Raw genomic sequence first — 16592 nt, 5'->3', positions numbered from 1 at the left:
TCTAGTTGATAGATGGCTCTCATTAATGTGAGGTGCTGCTGCCTCTGAGTTATGGCCTTTGATTCTTTTCCCATGTTGTTTAATCTGCAGAAGCAAGAGCCATTTGCCACCACATCCCATGGTAATAGAAACCAAATTGATATTTTAACGTGGAGAGAGAGACTGAGAGCAATGGAGGGAGAGAGAGAGAGAGATAGGAGGCATAGAGAGGGAGAGAGAGAGAGAGAGACAGACAGAGAGAGAGGGAGAGAGAGAGGGAGAGAGGGACGGAGAGAGGGACGGAGAGAGGGAGAATAAGAGACTGAGCGAGAAAAAGAGAGGGAGAGGCATGCTACTTTCCTTCCACTTTATTGGAAACAGTGAACATGATGTGATTTAATTCACTGACTCAGATGACTGGTGAGCAGAGTGGAGGTCTGGGAGCCACCTGTCATTTCCCCAGAAGTCGTGTAGCACCACATTTCCATTTAGGACAAACATAAGAGACTGACAGACGGCTCTACAGCTCTGTTACTGTGGGACTGGGAACGAACCCCAGGTTAGGGACATGCTCTATTTGCATACTGATGCAGCCTTCAGCTCCTAGACCAGACTGTAGTACAGGGTTGTATTGGGATGAGAGTTTGACTGTGTGGAGACTACTACACTGTAGTAGTGTAGTACAGTGATGTATTGTAGTCAATGAAAGCATGAGACACCAAGTCAAGACACTCTGTCCCTGTGCCCTTCCTCCTTCATGTCACTTAGCTCAGCGTGGAGCTACTTGAGAGGAGAGAGGAAAATGATGGTAGAGAGTGTGTTTGTGCATGCGTGTGTGGATGGATGTTCAATCTTATGTGTGTGTGAGTACTTGTGTTCGAGCGTGTACATGTTTGTGTACCTCTGTATGTGACCCATATAACAAGAGCGATAATCACCAACCCGAACAAGCCCAAGCAATTGGGGTCAAGTGCTGGAAACACTATTGAAGCACCACTTTGGAGGTTGACCAGTATCTTTACCTACTGAGGACACACACACACACACACACACACACACAGCACGCTTAACTACTATAAAACGTTGCAATGAGCAACTTCTCAGCTTTTCAACCAGCGCATAACACTGCTAACTGTGATATGTCGATACTGCTCCTACTTCCAGTGAACGCCCGTGTCGATCAAATGTTCTCTGTCTCCTTCACAGAGAAATCCAATTATAGCGTTTCACTCGAGCACACACCTTCTAGTAATAGCAGTGGATAAACAATGTGCTTTTTAAAATAAGTGCTATCTGAAACTTGCACACTCACACACACACGCACAAACACACACTCAAAGCATTAACCTTTCTCCAAATACCATCTGGAGACGACGTTGGTTAAGTCTTATTTAATAGATTTTTAATGCTTGTTTGTCTTTTAAATCATCCCAGTGAGAAGTACAATGACTAGATGAATGGATATCCATCAACTATACAAGTGGAAGTTCTCTTATTAAAAATTAATCAACCGTATGAAAAATGTATCATGTATTATAATACAGGGGGTTTGTGTTTTGTTGTCCTTAGATTACTTACCATTTAAGCAGTTTATAATTTTTTCATTTGGCTTGTACTGAAGTATAGCCACCATTTTATACCAAATGTTTTGTTTGTTACGATCAGGTTATATCCCATCATATCTACGGCTATAGTATGTTATGCAGGGTGTAACCAGAGTGTGCCCAGAGTGTAACTTGTGGTGGGTGATGAGATTGTGAAAAAGTGTTTTCTTTTATTCTCTCAAGCCCTGTCTTATTAAGGCGAGACTGTTAGGCTATGGTTCAACCCAGCACTCAGAGAAACAAACACGACAAAGGGAGTGGAAGAAACAAAAATATTTAATAAAAGTTAAAATTGTCTTAGTCCAAAAAACAACTGAAGTAAAGGAACAGAGTGGGCTAGTCGGCTCCGGAGGAAGGAGAGGCTGAGGCAGGCAGGCAGGCAGGCAGGCAGGCAGGTTGGGAGGTATGTCCGAAACTAAAGACAAAACAAACGACAGGTTAAGGAGAGTGGAGAGCCAGGCTGAAGACAAAGACAAAATAACTTTACTGGTGAGCCAAGTTACCGCTCTGGTAAGAACAACGATCTGGCGCCGGTGGAGAGCCATGCCCCGGAATATGTAGTGCAGGTTGATTAGAGAATAGGATGCAGCTGCGTAGGCAGGAATCACTGGAAACAACCCGCAGCTGCACAGGAGAGGCAGATCCTGAGCACGCCCCCTGATCCACTCCAGACACACCCACATAAAGGGGACAAACACACATACAGATACAACAGACACAGAGGGGACAAAACAAGGAGGAAGGGAAACAGAAAAGGGAGAGACAAGCTGCCCACATAACAGTACCCCCCCCTCAATGGTCGCCACCTGGCGACCCACCAGGCCTGTCCGGGTTGTCGTGATGGAAGTCCGTGATCAACTGAGGATCCAACACAAAACGCTTTGGGACCCAAGACCTCTCCTCTGGTCCATAACCTTCCCAATCGACTAGGTATTGGAGACCCCTACCCCGCCTCCGAGAGTCCAGTAGCCTACTGACGGTGTAGGCCGGATGGTCGTCAATGAGACGAACAGATGGAGGTGGAACAGCCGGCGGACACAAAAGGCTGGAGGACACAGGTTTCAGTTGGGAGACGTGGAAAGTAGGGTGTATCTTCATGGCTGAAGGCAACTTCAAACGAACCGCAGCGGGGTTAATGATGGACTCCACCACAAACGGACCCAGGTACCGAGGAGACAGCTTGCGTGATTTGGTACGAAGAGGTACGTTCTTAGACGACAGCCAAACCTCTTGACCAGGATGAAACACAGGTGCGGGAGTCCTGCTCCTATCCGCTGTCATCTTGTTCCTGTCGGTGGTCCGAAGCAACGCTTCCCGAGCATCGCGCCACACTCTGGCAGCGGCGGAGGTTCTCCTGAACCGAAGGAACAGCCAATTCCTTCTCCTGAGCAGGAAACAGAGGGGGTTGATAACCCATGGTCACTTCGAAGGGTGAAAGACCAGTGGCAGAGGTGGTGAGGGAGTTGTGGGCGTACTCTATCCAAGGCAGATGTTTGGCCCAGGATGATGGATGTTGAGCAGCCACACAACGAAGGGTTGCTTCGAGGTCTTGATTGGCTCTTTCTGTTTGACCGTTGGTCTGGGGATGAAACCCTGAGGACAGACTAACGGAAGCACCCAAAGCAGAACAGAACACCTTCCAAACACGGGAAGTAAACTGTGGGCCTCTATCAGATACGATGTCCACAGGTATTCCATGGGGACGGAATACATGTTGGACTAGGAGGTCCGCTGTCTCACTGGCAGACGGTAATTTTGGTAATGCTATATAGTGAACAGATTTAGAGAATCTGTCCACAATGGTAAGTATAGTATCATTACCTTCAGACTTGGGTAGGCCGGTGACAAAATCCATGGCTATGTGGGACCAGGGACGGCTGGGAACTGGGAGGGGTAGCAGCAGCCCCGAAGGGGACTGATGGGAGGCTTTGCCCCGAGCACAGGTTGAACAGGCTGCCACAAAAGCCCGAACGTCAGTTTCCATTGAAGGCCACCAAAAATGTCTCCTAAGCAGCGTCAACGTGCGTCTCATCCCAGGGTGACCAGCAAAACGGGAGGTGTGAATCCACTGCAACACCTGAGACCGGACCGTCTCGGGAACAAAGAGTAGGTTGGGAGGTCCATCACCCGGTCCCGGGTCCGTGGCAAGTGCAGTCTTCACAAGAGACTCGATCTCCCACTGAACAGCCGCCACGACGCATGAGGAAGGCAGGACTGCCTCAGGCTCGCTGGTCTCCGAAGGGTCAGCAAACTGGCGGGACAAAGCATCTGGTTTAACATTTCTTGACCCCGGTCTGTATGTAAGAATAAAGTTAAACCTACTAAAAAACAGGGCCCATCTGGCTTGGCGTGAGTTGAGTCTCTTAGTGGCTTGGATGTAAGCCAAGTTCTTGTGGTCAGTCCAGACCACAAACGGCAGTTCAGCTCCATCCAGCCAGTGCCGCCATTCTTCCAGTGCTAGCTTGACCGCCAGCAGCTCTCGGTTTCCAACGTCGTAATTCCGTTCTGTGGGTGACAATTTTTTGGAGAAAAAAGCACAGGGGTGAAGCTTTTGGTCAGTGGGGGAGCGCTGGGAGAGGACGGCTCCCACACCTGAGTCCGACGCGTCCACCTCCACAACAAACTGCAGAGAGGTATTGGGGTGTATCAACACAGGGGAGGTGGAAAACAGTTCCTTCAAAACCCCTACCGCCTGCTCCGCCTCAGGGGACCACAAAAAAGGGACCTTTGGGGATGTGAGTCTAGTAAGGGGTGCCACCACTTTACTAAAACCCTTAATGAACCTACGGTAGAAGTTAGCAAAGCCCAAAAATCGTTGAAGTTGCTTACGGGTGGTGGGTATGGGCCATTCCGTCACTGCCCGGATCTTCTCGGGGTCCGCCTTCACCTGCCCGCTCTCAATGATGAAACCAAGGAACGATGTAGACTGTTTGTGGAACTCACACTTCTCTGCTTTGACGTACAGCTTGTTTTCCAAGAGCCGTTGAAGGACTTGACGGACGTGTGACTCATGCTCCTCGGGTGACTTGGAAAAAACAAGAATATCATCCAGGTATACAAAGACAAAACGGTTCAAAAAATCCCTAAGAACATCGTTCACCATGGCTTGGAAAACAGCAGGGGCGTTTGAGAGCCCAAAGGGCATGACCAAATACTCAAAATGTCCCAGTGGAGTGTTGAAAGCGGTTTTCCACTCATCTCCCTTACGGATCCGGACAAGGTGATAAGCGTTCCTGAGGTCGAGCTTGGAGAAAACTGTGGCGCCATGCAGAGGTTCAAAAGCAGAGTTGATGAGTGGAAGGGGATACTTGTTTTTAACAGTTATGTTGTTTAAACCCCTGAAATCGATACAGGGGCGTAACGACTTGTCCTTCTTTTCCACGAAAAAGAAACCTGCACCCAAAGGAGACGACGAGGGACGGATTATGCCCGAGACCAGAGAATCACCAATGTACTGCTCCATTGCCTCTCTTTCCGGTCGGGACAGATTGTATAAGCGACTAGAGGGCAAGGGAGCACCAGGAAGCAGTTCAATAGGGCAATCATAAGGCCTATGTGGTGGTAGAGACAGAGCCTTGTCCTTACTGAAAACCTCCGCTAAGTCATGGTATTCTTTGGGGACAGATGACAGATCAAGAGGAGCTGAGGGATGAGTTGGGTTACACTTAGTGGGGGGAACCGCTGACCTAAGGCACTCTGAATGGCAGTTAGTGCTCCAACTGAGAATGGTGTGACGTGTCCAATCAATTTGTGGGTTGTGAAGAGCCAACCAGGGGAAGCCAAGGATTAGTGAGGTAGCTGAGCCAGACATAACTCTTAGCTGAATGCTTTCACAATGATTGCCAGAAATCACTAGGGAAACGGGGGTGGTTTGATGAGTTATCTCCGCGAGGAGGCGCCCATCAAGGGCTGTGACCCGAATGGGGGTAGGTAGTGGCTCCATGGGGATACGAGCTTGTGTAACGAACTGGTGGCTAATAAAGTTATCTTCTGCACCTGAGTCTATGAGAGCTGAGAGTGGCAGGGAATGACTCTGGAAACGTAAGGTTACAGGTACTTGTAATCGGGGAATGATGGGTTCAGGATCTAACTCTGGGCTCGCAAGTAGACCCACCGTTACGAGCGAGCCTTGTCTTTTGGCCGCTTAGGGCATGTAGCCAGAATGTGTGTGGCGTCTCCACAGTACAGGCACTCACCCGCCTGGAGGCGCCATTGCCGCTCTGCTGGAGGTAGTCGAGCTCGACCCACTTGCATAGGTTCCTCCTCTGTGCTCGGGATGGAATCAGGAACAAGAAGCTGCCGGCTCCGGGGAGGCGAGACTCGAGTGGTTGAAGGCTGGGGAACTCGTCCTCCTAGATGCGGCCGACCGCCTCTCTCCCGACGCCTCTCCCGCAACCGGTTGTCTAGCTTAATGGACAGGGAAACGAGAGAATGTAAATCATGTGGCTCGTCACGAGCAGCCAGTTCATCCTTAATGGCTTCATTCAAACCGTTTAGAAATGCTCCTTGAAGTGCCACATTGTTCCACTTGGAGTCCGCTGCCAAAGTCCAGAACTCAATAGAGTACTCAGCCACACTGTTAGAACCCTGCCTCAAATTAAAAAGTATCTTGGAGGAATTACCCACATGGTCAGGATGGTCAAAAACAGTCTTCAATTTAGCAGAAAAATCAGCGAAAGTCAATCCAGTCAAAGTTTGATTTGAGCACACCGCCTCAGCCCAAACCAGAGCTCTCCCTCTTAACAGCCCCAGAACATAATGTACCTTAGAGGAATCAGTAGAAAATGACAGTGGTCTCTGCCGAAAAATCAAGTCACACTGAAGCAAAAATCCCCGGCACTTGTCCAATTCTCCATTGAACGGTTCAGGCGACGTGACAGGGGGTTCCCGATGGAACGAAGCCTGCATCATGTCCGAGGAACCAACTTGGGGTGCATCAAACTGGGGGTCAGAGAGAGATGGAGAACTGATAACAGACAATTTAGAGACTTGTGTAGTTAACTGAGTCACCTGGTTCAGCAGTTGATGATTATTTTCCAAAAGAGTCCGAATCCGTTGGTCATGCTGTCCTAGCAACGTTCCTTGAGCCTGGATAGCTTGTTGGAAGCTGTCTTCGTTTGCCCCGTGCTGTCTCTCTGTTGGGTCCATGGCCAGATCGTTCTGTTAGGCTATGGTTCAACCCAGCACTCAGAGAAACAAACACGACAAAGGGAGTGGAAGAAACAAAAATATTTAATAAAAGTTAAAATTGTCTTAGTCCAAAAAACAACTGAAGTAAAGGAACAGAGTGGGCTAGTCGGCTCCGGAGGAAGGAGAGGCTGAGGCAGGCAGGCAGGCAGGCAGGCAGGCAGGCAGACCGACAGGCAGGAAGGCAGGCAGGTTGGGAGGTATGTCCGAAACTAAAGACAAAACAAACGACAGGTTAAGGAGAGTGGAGAGCCAGGCTGAAGACAAAGACAAAATAACTTTACTGGTGAGCCAAGTTACCGCTCTGGTAAGAACAACGATCTGGCGCCGGTGGAGAGCCATGCCCCGGAATATGTAGTGCAGGTTGATTAGAGAATAGGATGCAGCTGCGTAGGCAGGAATCACTGGAAACAACCCGCAGCTGCACAGGAGAGGCAGATCCTGAGCACGCCCCCTGATCCACTCCAGACACACCCACATAAAGGGGACAAACACACATACAGATACAACAGACACAGAGGGGACAAAACAAGGAGGAAGGGAAACAGAAAAGGGAGAGACAAGCTGCCCACATAACAGAGACATGATTGTGTGCTCAGTCCAGTGATTCACTAACTCATTGGCAGGCCCAGGTACTACTGCCTGTCTGCTCTGTTGCCTGGTAGATCCAATTCAATCTATTTGCTACACCAGCATCTTAATAGGTTAGAGCCCTCTTGGGGATATCTGCAGTGGAATACACACACACACACACATACACAGACAAATATACATGCACGCACGCACGCACGCACGCGCGCACACACACACACACACACACACACACACACACACACACACACCTTAATAGGCTATATACCTCATGGGGATATACAGTATGTAGTGGAATGCTCTCGTCTACTGAGCCATAGTCTATGAAATAAGCAACAGCAATCATCGTGCTACATGTCCACGTCAGACCTCATGTAAGACCTCAAATATGTTAAATGCCATATCTTATCTGATAATGTAAAGACTCAAATCCCAAAGGAAAATATATGGTGGAACGTAATATATACAAATATCTAAGCTGCAATTATTTATGGATCCATCCCCTTGCATAAAGTAGGTCTCACTCGATCAACCCATGAATTGGAGGCTACTCCTTTATCTTATCACCACAGTACTTTCCCCTCTAAAGGTCAACTGTAGGATGATTATGTAAAGACAACTATGAATAATATACAGTACCAGTCCTGCCAATAACCAGGATCTGAAGACTTGTCTTCTGCCACCAGAAGGCATCACACACACATACACACACACACACACACACACACACACACACACACACACACACACACACACACACACACACACACACACACACACACACACATTGTTAAGCCTTCCTTTTTGCGATGCCACTAGTCAACTAGGCCCAGTTAACCCTGGTTCTATATCCACAGAACCAGGTGGTCTCTCCCCAGTTAACCCAGGTTCTATCTCCACAGAACCAGGTGGTCTCTCCCCAGTCAGCTGTCAGCAGGGCCAGATGTGAGCCTTGATTTACTGCTGTCATGGTGTCCTATGGGGCTTCTCTGGGGCTTCAGAGTCCAGAGTGTCTGCACTGCAGCATGGAGACTGTTACAGTAGGCTGGCAGTACGAACTGGGGACGTCACACCTACACCTGGGTTCAGGTACTATTTGGACCATTTAACAGAATGGGTATCCAGGGTAGGGGAGGGAATGGCCGGCAGGGATGTAGCTCAGTTGATAGAGCATGGCGTTTGCAACGCCAGGGTTGTGGGTTTGATTCCCACAGGGGGCCAGTATAAAAAAAAATATGTATTCACTAACTGTAAGTCGCTCTGGATAAGAGCGTCTGCTAAATTACTAAAATGTAAATGTAATGTAAATGTATAGATTAGTCTTTGTGTGTCAATGGTGGGTGTGCTCAGTGCCCAGACTGTTAAAGTAGGTCAGTGTTTTTATGAATCAGTAGCGGTACGTATGCCATCTCTCTGAGTCACATCACTGCATGTTTATGCCATTGATAGTTTATCTCTTCAATCTAGCAGAGGACATTTACACAGGCAGCCATTTGTGAGCTGCATTTTCCCTCACTCTTTTTAAAAATACATTTAGGATAATATGAATGATCCACCAGTCTGAGAACACGTCTTAACATAGCGCTATTTTTCGGTGCTTATGAAAGATGGCAAATGAACCCAGTTCTGAGTACTGAGACGACCTCATATCGCTGTCTATTGATTCCATGAGCATTACAAAGGAGTCAGAAGGAGAAAGAAAAGAGGGAAGAGCTGAGAGGAAGAGAAGATGTATCAAGTCTATTGACTGGTGAAAAGAAAGATCTGGGCGGCAGACTCAGGGGGGGATTAGAACATATGAAAAGTTAATTTCCACTCTTAGTTTAGTTCCCACAATGCTGCTGAATCCCCTGAATGTGGATCCACGTTATTACCAGAGTGGAGTGTCAGGTGGCGTTATAATTAAATGCAGTTCAGAACACAAAGAACAAAACAGAGTTGCTGCATCAAAGACCAGAGCTTCTCCTTTCACAAAGTCTTTACCCAGATGGAAATAAACATGAACAAAAATCTATATTTATTCTGAGGTAATTAGAATGGGGGATGTTAATGGTGGGAAAGAAATACTCTTTATTAAGTGCCACACACAAGGGAATTTGAGAGCAGATTGATACTCTGTTAGGTTGTTGTATTTACGGCATTGTATACGTGCCAATCAGATTTATTGTGATTATAAAAAAGAATGACTTTACATTGATACATACTGTAAATTGTTTTATTGTAGCACGGCCTGGTGGTGTCAGCAGCAACAGGACTGAAGAAATCATTGTAACAATGTGTATTAAATTGAACCACCAGTTGTTGGCAAGACAGGCATTCATTTATTCCGCATTATGAGGATGTCAAATGGAGAAGGACCTGAGATTTGAAAATGACAGTCTGACAGCTCAGTGCTCGTCGCGATTCATCACTTGATCTGAAAGCACATATGACATTTGAAGCAAGAGAGAGAGAGAGAATAGAGAGATAGAAAGAGCGAGATAGAGAGACAAAAGGAAGAAGCATTGATCACAGAGAAACATGGAGTAAATGGATGGTCTATTGAACCAAACCCTGGCAGGAGGAAGGACGCCATGCTTTTCATCTTGGTTCTGCTACTGTCTGAGATTCCCTTACAGCCAGTGGAAACCCTTGATCTGGGTTCTGAAACACTGCTTGGATCGTCCTTTAACAACTTGTGCTTATGCATCATCACCAGGCCTACAGTATACTGCTGTTGACTTCTATGAGACAGACATGAGGACCAACAGCCTTGAGCCGACCAACTGAATGACAGCTATGATGAGCCTATAATGACTTGTGTGTTATCAGAGCATACAGTACACTACTGTAGTGTTGACTTTTACAGCATATTGTAGGGCTTATTGCTGACTCCATAACCTTCAGAGCAACAAGGGCACATGCTAATAGTTCCTACAGGGAGACTAACAGTTGAGTAACTCACCATCCATCCAGAATACATTAATGTTCATTCTGCCCCTCAGACTATTATATCCTGGCCTTATTGTTACCGTAGCGATATTAGTAATTGATAGCCCCTCCCATGCTGACCTGCAGTTCTTCTCAGCCTGGTTAAAATATCCTTCCACCCTGAGAGGAGGTTAATCTGTAGAGCTACATTACATTCTGTAGATGTGTGTGTGATGGTTTGATTGGAATCTTTTGGTGTGAATTTCCTTCACTGAGCTCTTTGGTGTTAATCACTTTAGTTTGTTGAGCTCTTTTGGTGTGAGTGATTTGAATGAGAACAGGCGGGTAGAAACAGTGTTTCAGGGCTTGTTTCAGTTAAAATAAGACTGGTAGCCTACTGTATAAATGCATTCACATTATAAATTATTCATACATAACACATCCTTGGGCTAGTGCACTGGAGTTACTCTACACTGGGTGTAATGGTGTGTGTGTACAGTATTCAGACACTCCTGGCTGTGTGTTGAGATTGTCGTTGTAAATCAGTGTGTTCTGGAGTTGTTCTTCTCCTGACTAGATGCTGTAGGCTGTTTAGACTCCTAGCAGGTAAAACTATTCTCTGTGGACCAACAGACAGACAGACAGACAGACAGACAGACAGACATACAGGCCTCTTATTGAACACACACACACACACACTGTGACATTTACAGAGATGGAGAGTAGCTTAAACATGCTTAAATACCTCCTCAGCGTGAAGGTTAATTATGTCCAGCTAAAACCCATTATTCCCATTCCTCTTGTTATGGAGTCCCATGCTGCGTCCCGAATGGTGTCCTATTCCCTATATAGTGCACTACTTTTGACCAGGGCCCATATGGCTCTGGTCAAAAGTAGTGCACTTTATCATGAAAAGGGTGCATTTGGGACGCATCCCCATTGTGGCGCAGTAATAATGAGGTTTGAATCCCCTGGCAGAGCAGAGCGGCTGGTGGTGAAATCCTCTGGGGCTGAACCCTCCTCAGAGCCTGGTGCTGCTGCACCTGCTGAGGACACATCCACTCCTCATGTCCCACAGAGCCCCAGGCTCACATCCAGCTGTACAGATAATCAATGATATCACACATCAGCAGCCTGGGTGGTTAGAGTGGCAGGGTGGGTGGGTGTGTGTGGGTGTGGGGGCGTGCGTGCGTGTGTGCCTGAGTCACATATTTCCATGTGGTACAAATACCATTTTCCTTTGACCTTCCCTTGTGATGTTACTTCACTGTCAGATATAGAGAGTCCGTCCTATGCTTTCTAAGGTCTGAGCCCTCCTTCCTTTTCCTGTCCTAATATCACCTGCACTCACCACCCTCCTAATATCACTCACCACCCTCCTAATATCACTCACCATCCTCCTAATATCACTCACCACCCTCCTATCACTCAACACCCTCCTAATATCACCTACCACCCTCCTAATATCACTCACCACCCTCCAAAATCACTCACCATCCACCTAATATCACTCACCACCCTTCTAATATCACTCACCACCCTCCTAATATCACTCACCACCCTCCTAAAATCACTCACCAGCCTCATATCACTCACCACCCTCCTAATATCACACACCATCCTCCTAATATCACTCACCATCCTCCTAATATCACTCACCATCCTTCTAATATCACTCACCGCCTTCCTAATATCACTCACCACCCTCCATACGCTCTAGAGCTTTGGTGCTCCAGGAATTCTTTTTGAATTGTACCTACAGTTATCAGTTACGGTCCTCCATTCCACATGATGCAAACATTTGAATGCATGTTTTATGCTTACTGTATTGAATGACTTTCAGTGCAATGGACCATTATGAATATGATTGCATCCGTAATGATCATGACCATTATTGTAAAGCACTTTTAGAAATATACTGAACAAAAATATAAACGCAACATGTAAAGTGTTGGTCCCATGTTTCATGAACTGAAATAAAAGATGCCAGAAATTTTGTGCACATATTTGTTTACATCCCTTTAGTGAGCATTTCTCCTTTGCCGAGATAATCCATCCACAGGTGTGGCATATCAAGAAGTTGATTAAACAGCATGATCATTACACAGGTGCACTTTGTGCTGGGTACAATAAAAGGCCACTCTAAAATGTGCAGTTTTGTCACACAACACAATGCCACAGATGTCTCAAGTTTTGAGGGAGCGTGCAATTGGCATGCTGACTGCAGGAATGTCTACCAGGGCTGTTGCCAGAGAATGTAATGTTCATTTCTCTACAATATGCCGCGTCTGACGTAGACAGCCTCACAACCGCAGACAACATGTAACCATGCCAGCCCAGGACCTCCACATCTGGCTTCTTCACCTGCGGGATCGTCTGAGACCAGCCACCCGGATAGCTGATGAAACTGTGGGTTTGCACAAACAAATAATTTCTGCACAAGATGTCAGAAACCGTCTCAGGGAGTGATCCTCTGTAGCTCAGCTGGTAGAGCACGGCGCTTGTAACGCCAAGATAGTGGGTTCGATCCCCGGGACCACCCATACACAAAAATGTATGCACGCATGACTGTAAGTCGCTTTGGATAAAAGCGTCTGCTAAATGGCATATTATTTATTATTATAAGCTCATCTGCATCCTGACCAGGATCATGACCTGACTGCAGTTCGGCATTGTAACCGACTTCAGTGGGCAAATGCTCACCTTCGATGGCCACTGGCACCTTTGAGAAGTGTGCTCTTCAGGGATGAATCCCGGTTTCAGCTGTACCGGGCAGATGGCAGACTGCGTGTATGGCATTTGTGGGCGAGCGGTCTGCTGATGTCAATGCTGTGAACAGAGTGCCCGATGGTAACGGTGGGGTTATGGTATGGGCAGGCATAAGCTACGGACAACGAACACAATTTAATTTAATCTATGGCAATTTGAATGCACAGAGATACCGTGACGATATCCAGAGGTCCATTCATCCGCCACCATGGCCTCATGTTTCAGCATGATAATGCACAGCCCCATGTTGCAAGGGTCTGTACACAATTCCTGGAAGCTGAAAATATCCCAGTTCTTCCATGGCCTGCATACTCCCTAGACATGTCACCCATTGAGCATGTTTTGGATGCTCTGGATCTACGTGTACGACAGCATGTTCCAGTTCCCGCCAATATCCAGCAACTTCGCACAGCCATTGAAGAGGTGTGGGACAACATTCCACAGGCCACAATCAACAGCCTGATCAACTCTATGCGAAAGAGATGTATCGCGCTGCATGAGTCAAATGGTGGTCACACCAGATACTGACTGATTTTCTGATCCACGCCCCTACCTTTTTTTTAAAGGTATCTGTGACCGACAGATGCATATCTGTATTCCCAGTCATATGAAATCCATAGATTAGGGCCCATTGCATTTATTTCAATTGACTGATTTCCTTATATAAACTGTAACTCAGTAAAACCTTTGAAATTGTTGCATGTTGCGTTGAAATTTTTGTTGAGTGTATATTTCCAATCTCTCATTCCTGAAGCATCAAACTTTGTAGCCTCTACCTCACTTACACAGTCATGCTGGCAGGGAGCATTGGAGCAGCACAGAGACTGAATGTATAATCCAGGAATCATATGAGTCATTAAACTATTTCTCGCTTTCTGAAAAATGTGTGTTATTTTATGTGTAAAGGTTGCACCACTTACAGCAGCAGCCAGAAAGCGTCTGGGGGAGCAGGTATGAAATAGAAAAGAGAACCATGCTGAGTTTTGTTGTAGAGCCAGCAGTTGTCAGACCAAAATACTCCCCACACCACAGATACAATAGCAGATCTATTCCTCCACCATGCAGGTCACAGGATAAAGAGTATAGCAGGTCTGGAGGTCTACAGGTCTTTCCATCTGTTATGGGCTGTGATTCAGTAAAATCACCAGGAGAAATAGGGGTGGTTATCCACTCAGCTGCCATGAATGCATAATTCTCCAAAGCCACTTTCAGAAACAGTTTTGATTTGAAAGCCAGGTATTTTCCCTTTGATCCTTCCTTCCAACCGAAAACACAAATACCCAATCACTCACTCAGAGATGCCAAAAGGGAAGCTAGACTGAAATTAAATCAAATTTAACTGAAATTAAACTTAATTTACGTGGGGCACTGGAGCAACAGAACACACTTGAGGAGCCCACTTTGCTCAAGTTATTGTGTGAGACATATCGGATGCCTTTTGGTAAGGATACCCAAAGTGGTATCAGACACACTGACTCAGACAAGACCCATTTAGCATCATCTTTCTCCAGGTGCTCCCCAGCTCTCTTCAAGACCATTCATAACTTCTCTTCTTGAGAGTCGTGGCTGCTTCATTATCGGAGTACTGAACTATATTTTACGAGTTGGGGAATTCAGATAATTTTGAATTCATTTGACATACCTCTACTAGTGACAGAAGTTGTTTTTAGCTCGGGCTGTGAGTCAGAACCTTGGTTAGGAAGTGTTGCTCTGCTCTGCTCTCCCTGTGGCTCAGACTGCTTACTGTTTTACAGAGCGGCTCCACCGTACTCGCGAAAGTCAAGCAAGGCCGCCGTCCTATCTCTGCTCTGATGGGCTATTGATTTAGTTGCTCTCCAAGTCAGGGAAGGGATTTCTCATTGAGATAATACTGTAGCAATTCTATCTGAAATCTTCATTGAGTGCCAAGGGGCTCATGAGTTCTTATCTCGCCCGCCTGTGGATTGAGATTGACTTTGCCAACAATGACGTTGTCCTTCTACTGCACTCCACTGCACTGCTCTCTCAGAAGGAAGTATCCTTACTGTCTTTGTCCCTGAGCTACTCACCCTGTCTGTTACGCTCTAATGGGTTTTGTGACACAGGGAATTGTTCCGGGGTCTCGATACCTTTCGTTCCGCATTATGTTGCCCCCTTTCCAGATAACCACTTACAAAAGAAATGTAATGTTAATCAATGTCAAAACACTGTAGGAAGGTGTTGTGCTTCCATTTTATATAGGAAGCACTATTTGACAGGGCTCATTTAGGTGAGTTCCAATCTGCTGTTCCCTTGGAAACGGTGTGTGTGTGTGTGTGTGTGTGTGTGTGTGTGTGTGTGTGTGTGTGTGTGTGCTCGTGCGTGTGTGTGTCTGTGTGTGTTTCCCCACCTACTTGGAATGCAGGACTCATTGTGTGGCATCTCATCTGAGTCTATAAAGCACCTTCCTCCTCTTTCTCTAATGAATATTAATGTGGCCATGTTGAGTGAGGTAAAGTGGAGGCTCTTTGTTTTGTGTTGAGGGATTCTTGTACACTGAATATTTCGTCAACACAGAGAGCGCGATGCAAGAGAGCGCAAGAGAGAGAGTGAGAGAGAGAGAGAACCGCATCATGCAACCTTAATGCTTCTCTATGTTGAGAAAGAAGGGAATATTTAACATGGACATGCTGCATGCAGTCGCTCAGAAAACCGGCAAGCACCTCAGTCTCACCTCTCCCTCCCCAAAGCACCTGCATCTAAACCTTTGCTCTACCCAGTTACCATACATGATTCAAATATGCCCTCAGGTTCTCTTTCCTATCTTTCCTAAGTTATGGAATTTATTGTGGAAGAATGGTGTCGCATCCCTTCAATAGAGTTCCAGACACTTGTAGAATCTATGCCAAGGTGCATTGAAGCTGTTCTGGCTCATGGTGGCTCAACGCCCTATTAAGATACTTAGTTTTTGCTTTATTTTGGCAGTTACCTGTACATCCATGATAAGATAGATATGAAACAAGTGTGAAACAAATAGAGCTTCACAACTGTTCAAAAGCACACACCAAACAGTGTGAATAGACCTGGCGTCTATCTAGTTTTCCCATAAACTGGTTGAATCAATGTTATTTCAACATAATTTCTCAGCATATTGTGACGTGGAATCTACGTGGAAAATACATTGGATTTGAAAAAAGTCCATCAACGTAAACTGTTGTTTTGAGGGTGAAATTTCAACCACAATTTCAACATAGACAAACCTTGTATAAAATATGTAAAATTTGTACCTTTAAAACAACGTCAGATCTTCAACGTTATATCCACTATCAGAAGAAAAAAAACAATAGGCTGGGCATCACCTCCTACTGGAGAATTGATTATCTACAGCTACCCTTTGGTCTCCCACCCAGAGTTTTAACCAAACCCAGCTTAGCTATTATATTTGTCACTCATTATTACCAATGTGCTATCATGAGAATGATTGTTGAGAGATCGCCACTTAAAAACGAAATACATTCACTGTTGCTATCAAAGTCATTCTAAAGGGTAGGTTTAACAGAGCAAATGAAATGTAACCATACTTCATCACTCATA

This window comes from Coregonus lavaretus (genome assembly GCF_964263955.1).
Source record: "Coregonus lavaretus genome assembly, contig: SUPER_35_unloc_1, whole genome shotgun sequence".
In the NCBI taxonomy this organism is placed as follows: domain Eukaryota; kingdom Metazoa; phylum Chordata; class Actinopteri; order Salmoniformes; family Salmonidae; genus Coregonus; species Coregonus lavaretus.
The sequence above is the reverse complement of the archived record's forward strand: the minus strand, read 5'-3'. Positions refer to the sequence as shown.